Source organism: Cibotium barometz, chromosome 31 (assembly GCF_041138505.1).
Source record: "Cibotium barometz isolate CiBa-2024 chromosome 31, ASM4113850v1, whole genome shotgun sequence".
In the NCBI taxonomy this organism is placed as follows: Eukaryota; Viridiplantae; Streptophyta; class Polypodiopsida; order Cyatheales; family Cibotiaceae; genus Cibotium; species Cibotium barometz.
This window is the reverse complement of record NC_141076.1, coordinates 53,691,685-53,713,175: the sequence shown is the minus strand read 5'-3', so window position 1 is coordinate 53,713,175 and position 21,491 is coordinate 53,691,685. Positions and strand designations below refer to the sequence as shown.

The window sequence follows — 21,491 nt, the reverse complement described above, 5'->3', positions numbered from 1 at the left end:
CTTCACCAGGGAGGCTCCCCGTTGGCCTCTACACCAGCCACACATTGTCCTTAACGCCACCAGCTCGCCGTTTCCTTCCTCTGCAATCCTGGTGTTGTGCCTGGGAACCCCCATTCAAAACAAGGCGGTCGATCCTTCTTCATCTGCAGGCTGCCGACTCGCCACCTTCGACCGTCTTCTGGAATATGCGTTGGCAGTGTAGTAAAGCTCCACGCCAACTCTAATAGCTGGCCAGGTTTATCCTTATATTTTTATTTATTATTTTTGAAAAAATAGCCACCATGCTATTCCTTTCACACCAATGTTCCTATGACCTTAGCCCATTACCTTTTATTGCCCATCATGCCATACCTTCAACACAAACCGGCTAGTGCCCACTCATCCTTTGGACGCGCACACACTTCAAGACGACCAAGCGACTGATACCATCTCCATGGACCCTGTTTCGGACAGGCCTGCACAAGCCTCAAAACAAATCCGTCCACCCTGTACACCTGGCAAGGCATTCACAGGCAAAACCTTCATTCACACCACGCATCCATAAGTACACTGACCAAAAAGACCTCTCAAAAAAACGCCTGACAACAGGCTGTGTGACAGCCATTCTAGAGACTGGCATAGTTATAGCGCCAGCTCATTTAGTTGGGTTCACACTATAGAGAACCCGTGTATGTATTGGTGGAGTACCTTTCATATTATGTGTACTCTTATCTTGTATATGGTGTGTTGAGTGTTGAGTGAAGTAGAAGAAGATTTTCAACCTCTCACCTTGTGTGTTCTCTATTAGGATTTTGTGAGTGTGTGTGTGTGTGCTTGCAAGAGCTCAAGCTCTCTTCCCCCCTTGCATCTTTTCAATAATGAGGTGATGGGATGGTAAATGTTTAGGTAGGGGTTACCTTATAGAGACTGCTATTGGTACCTGACAAGGCTAGGATAGCTTTAGGCAAACATTGAGAGGAAACTAGGAAGGATAAAAACATGATAGGGAGCATTAATAGAATAAACTAGGAGCGATTGTCGATGTTGAAGCTATCAAGGGGATACCTAAGGAGGTGTAGTCAAACCATCAACAAGAAGAATTCCACCTAGGGAGGTGAAAACCTAATTTTGTAAGAAACTAGGAATGTATCCCCATTGTAGAGAAAAATGATGTAAAAAGGGGTTTTAATGATGAGGAACCACCCAAGGAGGTAGTTAACTTCTTTGCCTTGTTATGCAACGAGGTCATAATGCTAGAAGGGGACTCGATTATGAGGCTAATTCACTGTCCACCCAAGGAGGTAAAAAATAAGCTTGAGAATTTTCACCTTTGGATGTCACTATCAAAATGACATGAAGGAAGGAAACCACCTAGGGATGCACACATCATTATGTTGAACATATCCCACAAAAAATCCAGGTTGGGGGAAGAGGAAAGGATCCTAGGGACTCGGGGAAAAAATGTAAAAACTGATGCTAGAGGGTGTTTCCACCTTTTCCCTGGCCAAGGCTCCTTGTGAGAGGGAGTTTTCTCCTTTTCCCATATAAGGGATCCTTGAGGCTACACTAAATATACACTTCTATGAATTGAGGGAAATCCCATATTGTCTACATTGATCAAAGACAAATTGTAACTATCCCACAAAAAATCCAGGTTGGGGGAAGAGGAAAGGATCCTAGGGACTCGGGGAAAAAATGTAACTGATGCTAGAGGGTGTTTCCACCTTTTCCCTGGCCAAGGATCCTTGTGAGAGGGAGTTTTCTCCTTTTCCCCTATAGGGATCCTTGAGGCTACACTAAATATACACTTCTATGGATTGAGGGAAATCTCATATTGTCTACATTAATCAAAGACAAACGTACAATTCAATGAATTTGTGCATGGCTTGTTGGAAAGCTGCCATCATTGCATTCCATAACCCAAAAGGCATCACTTGTTGATAAGCATAGGATCCCCATTATATGGTGAAATTTATCTTATCTCTATCTTATAAATCCTTCTACGAAATAATACATCTCATGGCCTGCCATTCTATCTAGGAGTTGGCCCATGAAGGGTATAGGAAAATGGTCCTTATCAGTTTTGGAATTTAGCTCCCTATAATCTACAAAAACATTATGCTTTCCACACTTCTTGGGAACCATAACTATGGGTGAAACCCACTCAACAGGGTCAATAAAGAAAACATCCAAAAGCTTTAAAAGTTTCTTCTTCACTATGATAGGGTAATTCAGGTTGATTCTTCTTTACCTTTGTTGAGTAGACTTAGCATCATGCTCAAGGTTTGTATGATGCTCAGAACGATGCATCAATTCCTTTAATATCCTCATAAGACCATGAAAAGACATCCAATATCCATTCAAGGACTTTTGCAAAGCCCTGAACTAGAGACTTACCCACTTTGAGTACTCATGGTGTTCTGTCCTTTGCTTTCAAGTGTAACTCTTGGCGGCCTTTGATTTCTTCGATGAATGTACCTCAAATTGTTGGCATCGGGTTCAGCTCATGCTCCTCAAAGATTGGTTCATCAACATCATCAAGAAATCCATATTCTTCTCTTCTTCCTTCTTGACATCTAGATCTTGAAGTTGTGACAGGCACAGACCTCAAATCATCATGTCTTGTGGTTTTCTATGGCAATTATTTTGGCAAGGACAAACCACTAGATCCTTCCTATATTGATTGTTCTTGTGGAATAATCAACTCTTCTTCACTTTTATTTTAGAGGTATCACTTTCACTATTGCTTTCTTTTAGAATTGCAACATAGGCTGGGGATGCATTCATCCATTCTTCAATGTGCTTGTCTAAATCTACTTCAACACCTAGGCTCCTTGTGAGGGTAAGGTACTCTTTGAAAGGAAGGTAGAATTCACTGGAATCTCTGACCTGCTTAATATAAAAGCTTCTTTACTTGTCATTTGGGACTTGGGAGGTCTTCACAATTGCAATTGTGTTCTTCGTTGGAGCTGTCACTTGGGGTGACATTTTTCATGGCACTTGATGAGTCTTCCAAGGATGTAAAACCCTTTTCTCTAAACCCTAAGGAAAACTTCAAGACCACTTTGTCTACTCCATTCTCAATGCTAAGAGTCCCTTTGTGCTCCATTCTCAATGCTAAGAGTCCCTTTGTGCCCATCCATCTTTTCTCTTTCTTGATATAACTAGGGTCTTTCAAGGAGGATTCGATAAGAGATTCCGTATGATAGGCGACTACTAGGTATGCTAGCGAGAAATCCTTCCCTTTCATGATTGTTTTGGGGAGGATACCCATAGGCCTCACTATGCTTTGATCAGCCATTGAAATTGTAGCCCAAGATCCTTTATTGTTTCATTTTTCATGATATTCATTGTAGACCCACCATATATCAACGTATCTGGAAAATAACATCCTTTAATCCACATTCCTACTTCAAGGCCCTTCAGGTCCATAAAAGCATCCACTTCATGTACTTCCTTATCAAATGGAGAGTTCTCCTGTCTTGGTGCACTTAGTGACTTGAAGCCCCTTCTCTTTGAGAGAAGTGCTTTAAACATCATCCTATAAGGAGGGGATAAGACCACCAACTGTCTGAAAGTGATGTTTGGTTAAAAAGTTTCTAAATCATTGATAAGATCATACTATAGAACAAGGTCCACCTAATTTTCTAATCCTATTTTTTATGATATTAGGGTTTTGAAATAAATGAACTTGGGTAGGCTCATTTCCAATAGGACGGCTTGGCTGTGAATATTCTGAGGGTAGGATCTCAAGGGTTTCTTTATGAGGCTCAACATTGGGAGGAATCTATTGGCTTTATCTTGATCTCTCAATCATTTTGAGCTTGTTATTTCAGCAAATATGGTAGATCTTGTGGAAGTGGCAGACTTGACAAGAGAAGGTAAGGATGTCCCCCAATGTAAAGGACATGATTCCTACAAGGAAGGCAAAATTCTCTCAACATTTGTTCAATAGGAAAAAGAAAGAAGAAGTCATTCCCCACCACTAACCCTTGATGATGAGGGAAGGAGTGATCAAATGGCATCAAAATCAGAACACTCTAGCATGTTCCACAAGCACGTTCTTAATTTAGTGTGTGTATGAAAGTGGGGTTTTTAGGCTGTAAGCTAACCATGAATACTATACTCCTAAATAACTCTCTTTACAGGGTTCTAGCTCGGCCAAGTTAGACTTATGTGCTACTGAAGTGTCAATTACTTGTTCAATATAGTCTAATCATCCCAAAATGTTGGACTTGCATGTAGTCCAAAACATTACTTTCATTTAAATTACTCTACACATATATTTAATAGACTCTTATATTTCCTTTTAGAATAATGTTGCACAATAATAACACTCATTTAACAAAGCAAATATCTGAAAAACATATCATGTAATGGTTACACTTCACTCACACATTATTCTTAGTAGAACTAAGACTTTACTCTTTAAAACCACACATAAATCCTCCATAAATCCCCACAAAATATTCAATTATTACCCTTTACACATTTCCTAATTATGATCATTTTACAAAAAAACTACCCTTAGATCGAAACTATTCAATCCAAAACTTCTAAAGATGAAAAAACATATAAAAATTAGCATTTTCGTTGTTTAAAGTACCCTTGTAATCTTTATCCATTTTTACTTATTAATCCTCCAAAAAATTAGCCAATTAATCCATTTCACGCTACGAATATATATTAACTTCATTTTCTATAAACACCCTTTTACACAAACATTTTTCACCCTTTTTTGCACAAACATTTTAGTTTCTTTAGAAATCATCATCAATACCAATATGTATCTAGTGACATAACTAATAAAATCAATCATTTATGATGTAATACACATCTAATAATAAATATTTTATTAATCATGTGTTCAAACTCTTAATATTCATGAATTATGGTCATTTTAAGAATAAACAGAGAGAAATACCTCCACAAATCTCTTGATTTTGATGCACGGTTTAGAAAATAATGATGCCAAGCCCCTTAAAAGATGAAAACAACCTCTCTAGAGAAACTTTTAACCATTACTTAGATCCCTCTCCTTAATCACTCACTAATCCATCATTAAGCATTAATATGAGAGAAATGATGAGAGTAGACGAAGACATCCATGCTAGAGATGATAGATAATGGCTTGGGCTTCAAGAAAATCATTCCAATTGCTGAATACTCTACAAAAATCACCTTCTACTCTCTCTTCTTCTCCATGCCTCCTTTTCTTGGGAAAAACTAAAGCAAGGATGACCCCTTCACACTCATGCCTTTTCACATCTCTTATGCCTTGTTGGCTCAAAATTTGGTCCTAAATGCTAAAAATGGTTTAAAAATGGTATTTTTATGCACTCCTCCTCATTCTCCACACATTCTACATCCTAACAAGGCTTGGCAACATCATTTTTGTCTCTCAGAACTTTATTAAATTTTCAGTCAAAATACATTAAAATAGCTCAAAAATGAGCCATACACCCTAGAGACACCCTAGAAATAGGGATAGATGACCAAAATAAAATTGAAAAATAATCTAAAATTTCTAATTTTACTACTAAAAATAACTAATTTTTATTTCTTAAATTTATAAAAATAGCTAAACTAATCTATTTTTGTAAAATTTTTTAACTAATAATTAAGGGTTGTCATCGGTCGCGCGAAGCGTCCTCATGAGCACAACATCCCGAACCATCTACTCTATATCTCCACTGCTTCTTCTATCACCTTCAATCTGCCACACATAACACTCACTAGTAGTCTAACTCTAACAACATTTTAACATTAAGCCACACATTTATTCATTTACACATACATTGTCATTACCCTTGTTAACATCCTAGTTGATCCATAACTGGCCATACATCCTTAGAAGAATGCTACAACGATGAAAAGTAAAACTTGCCTACTTAGAAACTAACACTCATCCATACCATACCAAAGCACTACTCCAACAAGTATCTATGGTTATGACATTAGTCTTTAACATAACCTTCTTGGTAAACTACTATAAATAGCCCCATAATTAAGGGTTGTCATTGCGAAGCATCCTCATGGGCACAATATCCCAAACCATCTACTCCACATCTCCACTGCTTCTTCTGTCACCTTCAATCTACCACACATAACACTCACTAGTAATCTAACTCTAACAACATTTCAACATTAAGCCACACATTTATTCATTTACACATACATTGTCATTACCCTTGTTAACATCCTAGTTAATCCATAATTGACCATACATCTTTAGAAGAATGCTACAAAGATGAAATATAAAACTCACCTACTTAGAAACTAACACTCATCCATAACATACCAAAGCACTACTCTAGCCAGTATCTATGGTTATGACATTAGTCTTTAACACAAACTTCTTGGTAAACTAAATCTCTAAGGCTTATAATCTAATCCAATAACTAAGAATTATTTAGTAATTAGATTTATTCTTTTAAAAATTGAATCCCCACCTTTGTTAACAAACTTCTCCCCATCTTTCTCATAATTTTTTATTTTTATTTTTAAACCATAATATCTTTTATTTGTCTTTCCTCCTCATGTAAGGTCCTACCTCATAAACACCAAGGCATTGGTCAATCTCATTACGAAAACCAAAGAGCCTACTAAGAATCTCTCGTGGTGATAGTTATCTTCTTGTAAACCTTCTTTTAAATTTCCACCTCCCATAGAGTCCCACCCATTAAAACCAAGGCATCAGCTTCAAAAAGAACCCCTTGGAAACCTATCGAGTATCCTCATAGTGATGGTTATCTTCCTATGGTGCTTATTTTTTTTTTAAAAAATTTCTTTCCCAGTTCCAATATTAGACACAAGCTGTGAACCCTTCACTAGAAAGCTAGCTTACGTAGCTCAGCATGCTCCCTCGAAACTTCATACAAGTGGTGCTTAAGTATAGCTAGGACCAAATCAACCTCTAAAAAAGGTAAAGATTTAATAATCATCTAACTAGAAAGCTCTCATAGAATATACACAAGTTATGACTTTCTCTCGCACACATGCTTTTCCCCACACTTATTCATTAACCACTCACATTAATAACATTAAAAAAACCAACACCTTAATTTAAAATTAACAACAATAGGGATAAAATTTGAATACATTGACATTGCACATTATTTCAAAACTTCATTTCTTCATCTCCACTACCTCGTGCAGTAGCTCCTCTTGTCCCCACCAACATCTCTTTACACTTGACATTGCACATTATGGCTAAAACTTCATTTCTTCATCTCCATGTCCTCGTGTAGCTACAACTCCTCTTGCCCCCAACATCCCTTTACATTTCCAAATTAAAACCTATTTCACAACACCACAACTACACCAAAACATCATAGTCAGCCCACTAACTCTAGACTAGGTAACCTTTACTAGGATGACCCCCTATCTGGATAAAAAACACTATGCTCATTGTGTCTCGCTGAGGGGTGACTTCGACTAAGGCTTTAACAAGCCCTGCCCCATATCACCTAAAATATCAAACAGCATTGCCAACATAAACATGACACTTCTTGTAATATATGACAATCATAATCTCAGCATCATGGGGCAATAGATTGAAACTAAAGAAAGAATAAATTGATAAATGAAATCCCACAACATTTCTCACCTCTATATGCAAAATAGTAACAAGAATTTATACAAAAAGAGGGAATAGAAAAATCTCCTCGGTTATGTACTACCATGATGTCCTTTTCCAAAGCAGGTACACTCGTCATGTGAACTCCATCGAAAATATCAGCTTCCCCCATTTCAAACGCAACAAAGAAAACCTCATAAACTAAAACCATAATCCCCTACACTACTCGCCTATATCTTTATTATCATAAACGAGGAATTCTAAATACCACATTAATCTCAAACTACATAAGATTTAACCATTAACCCATTAACCCTAAATGGTTGATTTTCCTTTTATAAGTCTTGTATACTTAAGAAATCATTATCAAATACTTCTATTAGAAAAGGTCCTAAACCATTTAACTTTCAACTTACCCAAAAACTTGTAATAGTGTAGCCATAAAAACTAGAAATAAATCTGCCTCTTGAAACCTATAAATCTTAATGTTACGATCATGCCAATCTTTCCTATGTTTCTACATAGCTTCTAAAATTTTAAGAGCTAACAATCTTTCCTCATCAAGCCTCACTAACATCAACAACATATGAAAATTCAATGATGCATAATCACCTAATCACATTACTAAAGCTACCCTTAATGTGGGAATTTCCTATTTAATAGGAAATATTGCATCTATTCCATACACTAAATCAAACAGAGTATTTTGTGTAGTAACTTTATATGCTGTACAATAAGCCCATAATGCTTCATATAATTGCTCAGCCCAATCGTGTCTATTCTCTACTACCATTTTAGTTAAAATCCCACATAAGATTCTACTATTAACTTCCACTTGATGAGTCACTCTTGGATAATATGGTGTAGATTTCCTATGTTTTATCTTATAAATCCATCAATTCATTTATCATCTCATTGAAAAAATCAGAACCTCGATCACTTACTAACTCTAATGGGCATCCAAAACACGTAGCTATGTTCTCATAGAGAAACTTAGCCACATCTATTGCTCGGTCTATCTTTAGAGGTTTTGTGTCTACCCATTTGGTCACATAATCAGTACATACTAATATATATCAGCTGGATCGATAACATGATGTGGAGGATCTATTGGTCCTACAAAATTAATCTTCTGAATACTAATTTTCATGTGTCAAAGGTGTATAAAATTGTTTTGTTGGGGCCGGGCAACTCGTTGACATTTATCACATTTCTGATAATAATGATAACTATCCTTATATAAGGTCGGCCCACCAATATCCTATAAGGAGGACCTTTTGTGCTGCTGTCTCACTTGCAAAATGTCCCCACATGGCCAGCCATGTAAATATTTTATTGTAATAGGAACCTCGTCTTCTCTTACACACAACGATGATAAATTCCTTCATGTGGAAAATATTTATAAAGGTATCCACCCAGCAAACTATAAGACCTTGATTAAAATAAAAATTATTCTTTTCCCTTTTATCTACGATAGGTGGATATTGAGCTATGCTTAAGAAATTAGTAATGTCAGCATACCACGGAGCTTACATTTCTATAAAAAATAAATAAGCATCAAGAAGATCATCTTCTATTCCAACCTCTTGATCATCTGTCACTAAATTGGATAAATGATCTGCCAAGATGCACATGTGCCATGTCTATATATCAGATGACTTTATAGGAAGATCAATAGATTACTAGATATGATCATATGCCATATTGATAGATGGATTGTTTAAAATAACATCAGAATTTGTATAAAGGGAAACACTATAGGGGCTATTTTTATTCCAAGGACTATTTTAGAGAGGTCTTTGATATTGTCAAGCTATTTTACTAGAAATGTTTTTAGGAAAAATCACCCAATTTGTTTTAGCTTTTAGTGTGTTTTGGAGGTAGATTTGCCAAAAATACATGACACTACCATATAAGATAGAAAGTTTTAAAGATTTGCCCAAGTTTTTTAAAGTTTTGGGTTTATATATAATAACATTCACCAACCCATCTATGCTTATATTATTTTGCTCATGTCTTATTTTTTAACTTGCTCTATATCAGTGTTGATGAAAAAACAATGTTTTGTCTCAAGCGAATGCGAAATTTCCTTCAAAATTAAACAAAAGGTTTTCATGAAATGTAAATTTAGGGATATAAAATTTGTTTATTGGCAAGAAAGAAACAAACATTTTTTAAATTTGGTATTGAAGGATGTATAATGCTTTTTGAGGTTTATATATAATATTTATATTTTTTTATTCTATGATGTGTATATGTGTGTGTGTGTGTGTGTTATGTGTGTGTGTGTGTGTGTGTATGTATTTATATAAATATATTATATATATATATATACATCTAAGGTTCAATGTCGTGTAAATAATAAAATTTAGAAATAGAGCTTGATAAACAAAAACCAAAGGTTTCCATTAATTATAAATTTTAGGGGTATATAATATGTTGATGACCAGTAAGAAAGAAAAGGTATTGAAGAATTTTGAACTTCATACATAAAACATCTACAAGCCTCTTCCTCGGAAGCCTCTCTACACAAAGACCTACCATCTACGTCACTGACCAACTCGGACAATGTATCTAGCCCTTCACCTCCATCCTCACCCAACAAAGTTCAATGCCAAAACCTTGTAATCAACAGCTATTCTTGAAGAAGTCCCCCAAGCACAACCATCTATCTCTAAAAAAGAACTCTTTGGAAAAGCCCCGGAGCCAACCCCTCTAGATCAACCAACCTCAGCAAAAGAGCAGGCTGCATGCTCAAAATCCTCATCATCATCAGCCACACCACAAGAGACGCAAGCCTCATCGCTTGTCTCAACAACACATATGAGTCTCAAAACCGCAAGCTCAGTACCAACCGATGTGAAGGAGGGCCCAAAACCTTCCACTTCATCCAAAAATAAAACTCCACCGAGACAGCCAAGATCAAGTATCCAAATGGTATCCACATGTGGGTGGAAAAGCAGCTACTTAAAGCTTAGGGCTACTACAAAGGTGCCAATCCATTTTGGGTGCCTCGATCAAAGCCTCTTCCTCAACGCAAAGCTCAAAGGTCAAGGAAGAACCATAGTACTCCACAACATTATCCACAAAAGCCTATGCGAGTCCCTTAAAGAACTCCAACAACTCAACAAGTGTGGATACCAAAAAGATTACTGTAAGCACAAGGGTACTACAAGTGTGGATACCAAAAAGATTACTATAAGCACAAGGGTACTACAAAGGTAATACCAAAGCTTGGATTCCCAAGTGCATCAGGAAGTGCCCCAAGCCTACTCAAATAAATAAGCCTTAAAGTCATCAGCCATTAACTCTTAATGTTCATCAAATATAGGTGCCTGTGCACGTGCTTCAGGAGAAAGGATACTATGATGGAAATCCCATCATATTTTTGCCACGATTGAACAAAGGGAGGAACACTTCACCAACACCTTTAACCCCAGCAGCTTCACCTAAAGTTCGACAAGAATGGAGGCCCAAGAAAGCCACTCAACCCATATCGTGCATATAACACATGCACAAGAGCTTGCGTGTTCAGTCAATGTCTCTACCACCTTGACTACAATTGAGCTACGAATTCAAGAATCAATTCCCATGTCTACAACAAAGACTTATGAGCGCATCAAAGATAGACTCAAAATGCTCTTTTCACCCCTTTGGATGAGATGAAGCATGAGTGCAGATACTATGCACAGCAAACATAAGAACCTATTCTCTCAAAAAGAAGAGTAGCCACAAGAACTTGTTGCTTGCAAGGTGGTAACCAAAAAAAAAAAGAGAGAAAAAGAAAAAGAAAAGACAAAAACAAAAGAAAGTCACAGTATGGCCTACCTAAAAAAGGTAGAATATCACAAGAAACTCCCAACGATGTTCAATAGCCAATACGCTTTTGTTAAGCTTATATCTTATTATTCTTTTGGCTAAGTTAATGTAGCAGCTGCTCCATGAGTACATATCCATACTTATGCACTGGAGGACATTTGCACCAGAGCCTCACCATGGTCGATAACTTTCCAGGTATATCTCTGGATGGAGGGGTCATGGTGGGCGTAAGCTTGGTCAAGCTTGATCAATGGTACAACTCATCACCTTGAATTTTCCTTCAAATTGCAAACCTCTCCAAACAAAAACTTCAAATGTTGAATGTCACTTCAATGAATCAGATGAGGAACTGAGAATCACAATCTCGTTTTGATGATTTTGTCTACGTTCCTCCAGATCCTTCCTTCTCTTCTCTCCCATAATTACAATCTCTTAGATTCCCCACTAACATAAATAACATGTATCTCTACTAATGATTACCAAAAACAAAGTGAGGAAAAAATATACGTGTAATAAAAATAAAAATGCTCAAAAAATATAAAAATGCAATCACTCGCAAAAACCCCCACCACTTCCACTCGTTATAGGAGTTATCGCTAATCTCTAACCTTATCATTTACTAACTAGCCTTTCTTATTCCTTTCGGAGAGGAATAAGAACCATTGAATGTCACTCAACATCAAAAGTCATCAACAAAACTTATCAATTCTCCCCACACAAAGGTCTTCAACGATGTGATCACATGATCGACATCAGGAAGGGGGAAATGTTAACCTATTCCTAGGGTTAACAAGAGCTACCACCATTATCTTACATCAAGGAATCAAGGTAGATACACTAAAAGGTCATACATTCAAGATAGAAATCAATGGTGTCCAAATCTACAACTTTGACGAGTGCTCGTAATGGTCCGATGAAATACTTATGGCAATTTCCGCTTCAAGATCGTGTGGTAGTAAGTTAGGATAAAGTCCCAAGTGAGGTACTTCATGGATATATTATGAGAGTAGTCATTGTAATAGCATTAGAACCTCTTTTGAGCCTAAAGTGCCCGATTAACTATAGTTTAAGTGAGTGTGAACACTTAAGGCCATGTATATAAGTGAATATCTCTCATAATACAGAAAACTCTCCCATTATGCAATAGAGTCTTGCTCTTGCTAATCTCTCTCTAATCCATGCTAGTGACTATGTGTGAGTGAAGTGAGGTGAGAGGAGGGATGAGTACACGTAGTGCAATGCGGTGGTGTGACAACGCTCACAAGTGGCATGGTGGAATTGCTTCTCAAGGAGTTGTGGAGCTTCACTACTACAAGACAATAAAATATTGACGTTTTTTCTGATGTAAAAAAATTTCATTGTAAAACCAACGAGCGTCTATACTTGCGTCGAAAAAAATGTCGCTACAAAAATGTCGGTAACATCGTCTAAAAAGAAGCTTGTATAAGCATCGGTAAAAACGTCTGAACCTTAGTCTATATACACACGCCGGTACCCTCGTTGAAAATAGCATGGCTAACAACGTCGTAAAAATAACTAGTTCTTCCCACATTTATTCCGATGTTTATAACCACTTTTATATCCACTGAAATACCGATGGACGCAGGTGTTTTTTGACGCTTATACCGATGGATGCAGGTGCATACTGACGTTTATTTTGACTAGAGTATTGATGGACACAAGTATATATATATTTTTAGCATTATGGTGCATACAGATACAATTCTATACTTGGATACACCTAGATGTACCATTATGCTAAATATTTGAAGATTTTGTTGCATTCAAGTGAAATTTTACACACTTAAGACAAAGATACATTGATGTACATAATCAAGTTTCATTGCTTAATGTCAAACCACAATGAGACATTGATCCAAATTGTATGATATGCATACTTATACAATAAATGTTTATAAAAAAAATCACCGCATATATGAGCGACCTATACATGCCCAAAAGGGGTATAAAAAAGATTTGTACAATTCCAAAACCAAAAAGATCTATACAATTCTAAACTATGCCAGCTAAAGTAGGTGTCCAATCTGTGAGCTAGCATCAACGAGCAGGGAGGCTCGAGCACTTCTCTATGCAAAAACAATGCAATACCCATGAATTAGTATATACAAACTTACCAAAAACCTCAAATTGGCATATGGTATGACGTACTCACTGAAAAACCACAGCTGTCCAATCTATATTTTCACCGTTGTGTTCAATGCGCTTAAGCAAGGCATAAGTGCCATGCTTGAATGCATAACACTCCTCCAACTTGGTAGCCTGGCGTCTAACCACTCTCTCCTGTATACATGAAAATAAAACATAAATAAAAACATATAACTATACACTAGTTGACATACAAACGAGAGGCTACAGAAAGCATGGATACTTACAAAATACTCATAAAATGAGTCCCATCCACTGCTCTCCCAAGGTGCGATCTCCCCATGCTCTTTAGTCGCTTTGTCGTTGCTCCCTCTTGCTGCTGTGAGTATCGTTGAGGATTTTCATCATGCTTCCTCACCTCCTCATCCCATCTCTCTTGGTCAATTAACGAAGGATTTTCTCCTCCTGTTTTCACCGCTTGGGTGACATCGGACCTCCTGTGTTTCATGCAATCTCTCATGAGATCGTAGATCCACTTGTTAGGTACTTCCTCGCTACTTGGGCTAGGTTTGAACTCACTCTTGAGTTGATTGCAAATTCTTTTTTTCTTCTCTGATGGAAGGTGGAGGAATTTGGCTAAAGTGTCATGGGAAAATACTATTTTACATAGTTCCCTCTCACAAGACTACGCATCTCTTGACCAACATCTTCAAGAATGACCTTCTCTTCCCACACCGTGTAAAGATGCTGATCTGCATTAGGGAGAGGGCTACTACCAAAATTTTGACAAGATCGCTGCCACACTCTGTATGGGTGGACGCTCTCATGGAGGGGTAAATACATCCGTGGCACTACTGCCACCACCACAACCACCACCACCCCTATGACAACTACGCGGTTAGAGTAGCCCAAGGGTTGGGGGATTTGAGTAGGGGATGGTATGGGTGTAGGTGTGACCGTGGTCGTGGTTGATGATGGGTCTACACTCGGCTCGCCATGGGTAAAATAGGCCCTAGCCATTGCTGCTTGCTCTGGGGGTGGCTTGTGCAATGAAAGTAAAAAATTGTTAGGACTCATGACACATGGAGTAGGTGGGATAGTTGGTTGGGTGCTAATGCCGAGGGTGATTTTCGGGGTATATGTATGGTCATCCATCTACATATGTGTATGGATATGGTTATCCAGGTGGATATGCAAGTTATGAGCAGGAGCATACGAACATGTGACATGTAACAAATATTTTTTTTTTTAAAGAATAAGACTAGAGGGTTTACCTCTGAGATTAGTTGTCAAAGTTCTTGCATCACGAAAACATAAAACCCACACTAATCAGCATGCTAATTAACTACATTTTAAAAGCACAAAATCAAAATAATATGGAGAGATTAGGGAGAGAAAAAAAGGGCTTACCTTTCAAAGATTAAGGATAGATAGTAGAGATATACAACCTGCAAAAAAAAACCCAGCAAAAAATAGAAAACTATGTAGGTGTAAGAAAACACGAAAGCAAGAACTCTTGTGGCCATAAAAGGTTGCCTCACTGACATCATAAGGGATACATTATACAAGATTGGCACCATGGTCTGTTGGATTTCATTGAAGCAGATAAGAAAAGACACTTTGGAAGTATCCCGCTTAAATGCCATAGAAGCAATTACATTGGTGGAGAAGTTCCTCCCAACCAACATCTTAACCATACAAATATAAGGAATCGAGCTCGTCAAGCTTTTCGAAGGAGTGCGGACTATGGCTCGCCAACCATACCCTTCATCGCTTGCTATATTTCCAGACTTTCCATCAAGTAGATGGCTTCAACAAACCTTACAAGAAGAAAAACTTTGTGATGAAGTTATTACGGATGGGGAAGAGGAGCTTGCATACGGTTGTGACTACCGTGTAGGTGATTTCATTCATTCTAAGCGTCAATATGTTCACATGTTTTCCAAATATTGTTTATAACTTCTCCATAATCTAACGGTGTTATTTTCTTTTAGTATCAAAAATTCGCAGCACTATGTTCACATGGATGCCATTTTCGAGTGGAGTGGATCGATAAGAAGAGAACAACATTCGATTATGGTGTTAAAGCAAATTTCATGCAGGAAAGTAGGACTAGTGCAAGTGATTCAAATACAGATGTGAACATGCTCGATTACTTTGGGAAATGCAAGATATCATGAAGGTTTGCTTTAGAAAGGAGCATATGTTTATCTTTGATGTTAAGGGATTCAAGGTAGTCACATCAGGAGCACATGCAACCGTACGAAGAGACAAATCCGGATTAGTTCAAGTGGACTTCACAAAGATATGGACAGACCAAAAAGACACATTTGTACTACCAGAGCATTGTGAGCAAATAATCTTTAAGGAGGACCCAAGAGATTTAAGATGGTGGTTTGTAATCCAAGTGGCACCACGTAGTAAACAAATATATCAAGACATGGAAATAGATGGAGATGAAGTAGAGATTGGTGTGGGCCAACAAGATCAAGTTCCACTACATGTCGAAGTATAGCAAGAGCAAGGGCTAGATGAAAGTATAGAGATCGAACAATCAGACACATGAGATGTTTTAGACATATTACATGGTGATCTTGATGAAGAGCTAACAACAAATGAGGAACTAGAGCCAGAGCTAGAAGATTTAGAGGTCGACAGAGATGCATTGTCTATTCCCACACAATTTGAAGATGGAGGGATTTTCCTTTAAAAAGATCTTTTTCGTGCTAAAAATGATCTTTTTGAAGATGAGAGAGTTGATAATGATTAACTTTGATTTTGTAAACATGCAAATATTCTCACATGTTATGATTTGATGGTAACGTATTTATTGGTTTCATTTACTTTTTACAAGTATTTAAATATACCAAAAGTGAAAAAGAAACATATATAAATATATTGGTAAGGATATAAATAAGGTAAAAATTAAAAAATCAAAATTTTGACTTTCATTGTAACGTTTTTAACGATGGAAATTTCGACAACTATATAGACATTTTTACCGATGCTAATATAGACTAGATTATAGACGCTTATTCGAACTCTGCGACAACCGTCGTCTCGGAACATAGACATCATGTAGTGGTGCTTGGAAACCTCAAGGGTTACGAGCTCGGCCATCGAAAAGATCCTTACGATAGTTGTGGTTCGCCAGGTAATCTTCTCATTGGATGTGTTTCGACGAGGGTTTGGGTGAGCCATAACACATGCCTTTCTTTAATGTAGTGTGTGTATACGAGCGTTTTTAATGCTAGGCTACCTAACAATTTTTTTGCAAGCCTTGATGTTTTATATATTCTCTATTTAATATTCATATTTCCTTCTATAATATTTACATCTTAAAATTCATCTTCTCCTTTCTTTTTATATATTCACAGCTTAACCTCAGACCATATGATGAAAGAGTTGAGGTTAACTCTAGAGAGACACTTGGTCTACTCTCATCCTTGCAAGCAGGGAGTGTTTGTGTTGATATCCCTGTCCATACAGCTCTTGTTGCACCTACTGCAACTATGCTTCTATCACTTGGGTTTGATCCTCATTCGTCTCGCTGACTACGATGAATGCGCATCCTTGTACAAATTATCGGCGATGGTGTGTGTGAGTTGTATACACAAGCTGGGTGTAAATGTGTCATTACCTGTTAATTTCAAGCCTTCCTCCAAAAAAATCACAACTTAAAATTTAAATATTAAAAGGTTTTTAAAGGCATAAGTTTGCATTTTAAGGTTTTTGAACAATTCATTATGTGAGATTTTTAATTTTTTTTTGTTAATTTCTGTCTAACAATTTGTAACCTTCAATGTAGATTTTTTTGGGTATTTGTAAATTTAAAGGAAAAGTCTTAATAAGGAGTAGTGCTTCTATTCATAACCTTGCAAAAGAGAGTCTGTTATGTGAAAAGAAAGGCACCTTTTCTCCTCTTACTAGGAAGGCTAGAATTTGAAGGTTTCAATACCCTTCCAAGGGTCAAAACCTTCACAACAATTACCCTTCAAAAGAAGGAAAGGATTTTGGGAAATTTACTTATATGCCCTTCCAATCTCTTCATAAAGAAAAGCGAGTTAAAGAAAAGCCCTTCAAAAAAAAAGCAAGTTAAAGAAAAGCCCTTCGAAAGAAAAAATAGGGGCGTCCTTCAAATTTTAGGTCTACCGTGCAGCACTAGGGTCGCTTCTTGGGGGCCTTCTTAAAAGTTCAAAGCTATGTCCACAAGACCAATGCATGGGTGGTTCGCTGCTTGGGGGCCTTCTTAAAAGTTCAAAGCTATGTCCACAAGACCAATGTATGGGTGGTTCCTCGAGGGTTGCTTGAAAGTTCACATCTTACAAGTATGTCCGTGATGTCAAAAGTGTAAGGTAGTCACTATGTCCTTGCCACCACCCAAGGCACAAAGAGAAAACAAAAGTACATGGTTATGATTTCAAAGATACGTCCTTCCGATTTCAAAAGAAATTACTTTGGAAAAGAGGGAAAGTATATATAGGTCCACCGTCCACACATCATCTAATCAAAATTCACCAAAAAATAAATAAATTGGTTCTTTCACAAGCCCTACTACTTAAGGCTAGAGAGAGAGAGAGAAGACCAATGGACAATGTCCAGCATTTGAAAGTACTCGAGGTTTCTTTCGTGAGCTTGTAGACGCTGACGGTGGTGCCACTAAAGGCCAAAGCGTCCAGTCCGGCAGCTACTGGGGCTCCGTAGATGCCCACCAACGGAATGGAGTGCCACGGCAATGCACAGGAGGATGGTACTGACGCTGTACCAGAAGGACGTGAGAGAAAGGACGGTGAGGTTTTTCAGTCAAACTATCGGAAGCACGGACAGGCTGCAGGCGACCGGTATCATGACATTCCGGAAGTTGACACCTGGCAGGGCGAGGCGGGATTTAGGGGAAATATTGCCCAGGCTGCCGGCGACGGAGATGCAGTAACCGAGCAGGCTGCCGGTTATCTCCATGTACAAGAAGGCCTCGATCAGAATCCTGGTCTTCCGTCCTTCCGTCTGACTGCTAGCTTTTGCTAAGTCCTGGAACAACCTGGAGCCCGTGTATTCTTGGCAAAGATATGGCTCCCCCAATCAGCCTGCCTGCGCCAACCCCCTACATTCGTACAAACAAAGAGTCCACCACCCTCAGCACTATCTCCCACGGCTGTCACAAAGACTCGTGACTCGTTGGTAAAGAGCCGTCCGATCTTTACCATATGATTGCTCAGCGAGGCGGAATAAGCTTATGGCCTAATGGCCGACGGTCCAGAGCATGAACATGGGTGGACGTGATGGTAGGGTTTTGCCTTGGGACCATGGCGACGCGGGTTTGAATCTCCCTTGCTGACCAAGTTTACTAAGTGCCTCGAGTTTGGATTTTTGGCCGAGCTTACAAAAAGGCACGGACGGCCAGTGTTGCTCCCCGCCCGCTCGTCGGCTTTTCATTGTTGATCCCATGGGAGAGTGTTGAGGGAGGGCCGACCACCGACCCCCACACACGTAGACACATATGCACGCGTGCACACACACCACCATCATACCTACATTGTTTTTGTGCAAAATATTTTCCTTTAAATAAGAACTTTCTTAAGTACAAAGTTATATCCCCTTTTGAGTATTTATCATAATCAAAAAGTAGTTATCTGTCACATTATGCAAATGAAAATATTCTCTCTTTTTTTTTGAATGAGGTGAGATCAAGAAATGGTGAATCGAACAAGTAGCTCAAAATTAGAATTAGAAACACTAAATTGTTTTTTCTTACTCTGTGTGGTTTGCAACACAATATGAAACATAACTTTCATCATTTTGGTGCTGTTAGTAGAAACAATGCATGCATCTTCTATGTGTGTTGCATCTTTGCCATATAGATAAGGTTAATTAAAAGTGAGAGCAACACAAGCTTGCAGAAGTGCATTTATGGAACCCTAATGAGGATCATTATGTACTTGGGGTAATAACCATGAGTTTCCCTAGTGTTGTGCCTTGCAAAATATTTGGCATAAATTATCTTTCTTGAATAGAACCATAATTTGTAATGTTCACCTTCTCAAATAGTAAGAAACATGATAAGTCCTTGCTCATATTAATGACCTTCATTTCATTTTATAGGAAAACAACTCATGGATAAGGATATTGATCACTTAATCATGTTTCATGATACCACACTACATCAACCATTTTGTGCCATGTGCATTGCCTACATGATAGGTTGAAATTGCTAAAAGTTCATATTCACTTCTAAGAGTGAATTAGGATACCCCTTTTACAGGTAAATAAAGATAAATTTCTCATTTCAAAGTTGTTGTACATGCACCCTTCATTTGGAATCCATGCAATACACTAACATGTCATTGAGAAAATTCTCTATTTTTCTTATTAACGAGACAAAAACATCTAACTTGCAACGTGAGCATAAATACATTTGATTTGTTTCCTTAAAGCAATTTGTGGAGTCATGTTATATAATTTTTAGTCTTGCCATGGTGGAAGTGAGAGGCTCAAAATTGAAGTGTTAGCTTATGGATTCTATCCTTTGTTAGCAAGATAGAAGTGACTTCTCAAATGTGGTGGTGTCGCTCACACAAGATCATTGCCATTTTTTGAGTGCTCACATTTGAAATTGTTGAGGATCTAATGTGTGATGTTTAGTTGATAAGAGTGCTCTAAGAGTCAAATATTCTAAATGTTCATTTCTTTTGATCAAGAAATGGCAAAGTTTTTGGTTGCTCGTTTGATTGATTCTTCAATATAGAAAGAACATTATTTGAAAATTAGTATGATTGAGATTATAGATAGCCTTAAGCTCTACCCTTAGGTTGGCACTAATATCAACATTCTTATGAAATATATAGTGAGAGTGTTTAGGAAGTCGATGTGCTCTTAGATTTTACAATGATATAATGAAGTATTCACAAATCCAATAGAACATGAGAAGAACTTCTCTATAATGGCCCCACTTCTCTATAATTATTGCCTTTGTTGTGTGTGTGTGTGTGTGTGTGTGTGTGTGTGTGTGTGTGTGTGTGTGTGTGTGTGTGTGTGTGTGTGAGAGAGAAAGAGAGAGAGAGAGAGAGAGAGAGAGAGAGAGAGAGAGCATGAGGGAGATAAGATTTTCCACCTAGTATCCTTATAGCCAATGTGATTAGGCAATGAATAGATTTTTGTCTACCAAGGGAGTTTTGCAGACGAAGAGTAAGTAACCATTATGCAAATGCACAACTTGTTCCCTTGCAAAAATTGAGAGTTATTATTTACTTGTCCATGGAGTTACAAGTGTTTGATTATGAAAAAACTAAGTATTCCCATAGTTTTTTGAAAATCCCCGAGTTTACAAAAAGGCACTGGAGGTCGGATACCCCCTGTTGCTCCACGCTCGCCAATCGGCCTTCTATTGTTGATACCATGCCAAAGGGGTCTTTATAACCCCGTGGAAGATAGTGCAGGGGAGGGTCGACCACCGAAAATCAAACCCTCACACCCCCCACACACACCCGCCACAACTAGACATGCACGCACGCACACACCACCATTATACCTACATTGTTTTTGTGTAAAATATTTCCCTTTAATTAAGAACTTCCTTAAGTAAAAAGTTGTATCCCCTTTTGGGTATTTATCTTAATCAAAAGTAGTTATATGCCACATTATGCAAATGAAAATAGTTTATCTATTCTTGAATGAGGTGAGATTAAGAAATGGTGAATCGAACAAGTAACTCTCAAAATTAGAATTAGAAACACTAAATTGTTTTTTCCTAATCTATGTGGTTTGCAACACAATATGAAACATAACTTTCATCATTTTGGTGCTCTTAGTAGAAACAATGCATGCATCTTCTATGTGTGTTGCATCTTTGCCATATAGATAAGGTTAACTAAAAGTGAGAGGAACACAAGCTTGGAGAAGTGCATTTCTGGAACCCTAATGAGGATCATTATGTACTTGGGGTAATAACCATGAGTTTTCCTTGTGTTGTGCCTTGCAAAATATTTGACTTAAATTTGCTTTCTTCAATAGA

General features: G+C 37.8%; 1 pseudogene; it reads left to right on the top strand.

Annotated features, from left to right (window-relative positions):
• Window positions 1-15,229: 15,229 nt before the first annotated feature.
• Window positions 15,230-15,998, top strand: LOC147621048 (uncharacterized; annotated as a pseudogene).
• The last annotated feature ends 5,493 nt before the right edge of the window (window positions 15,999-21,491 follow it).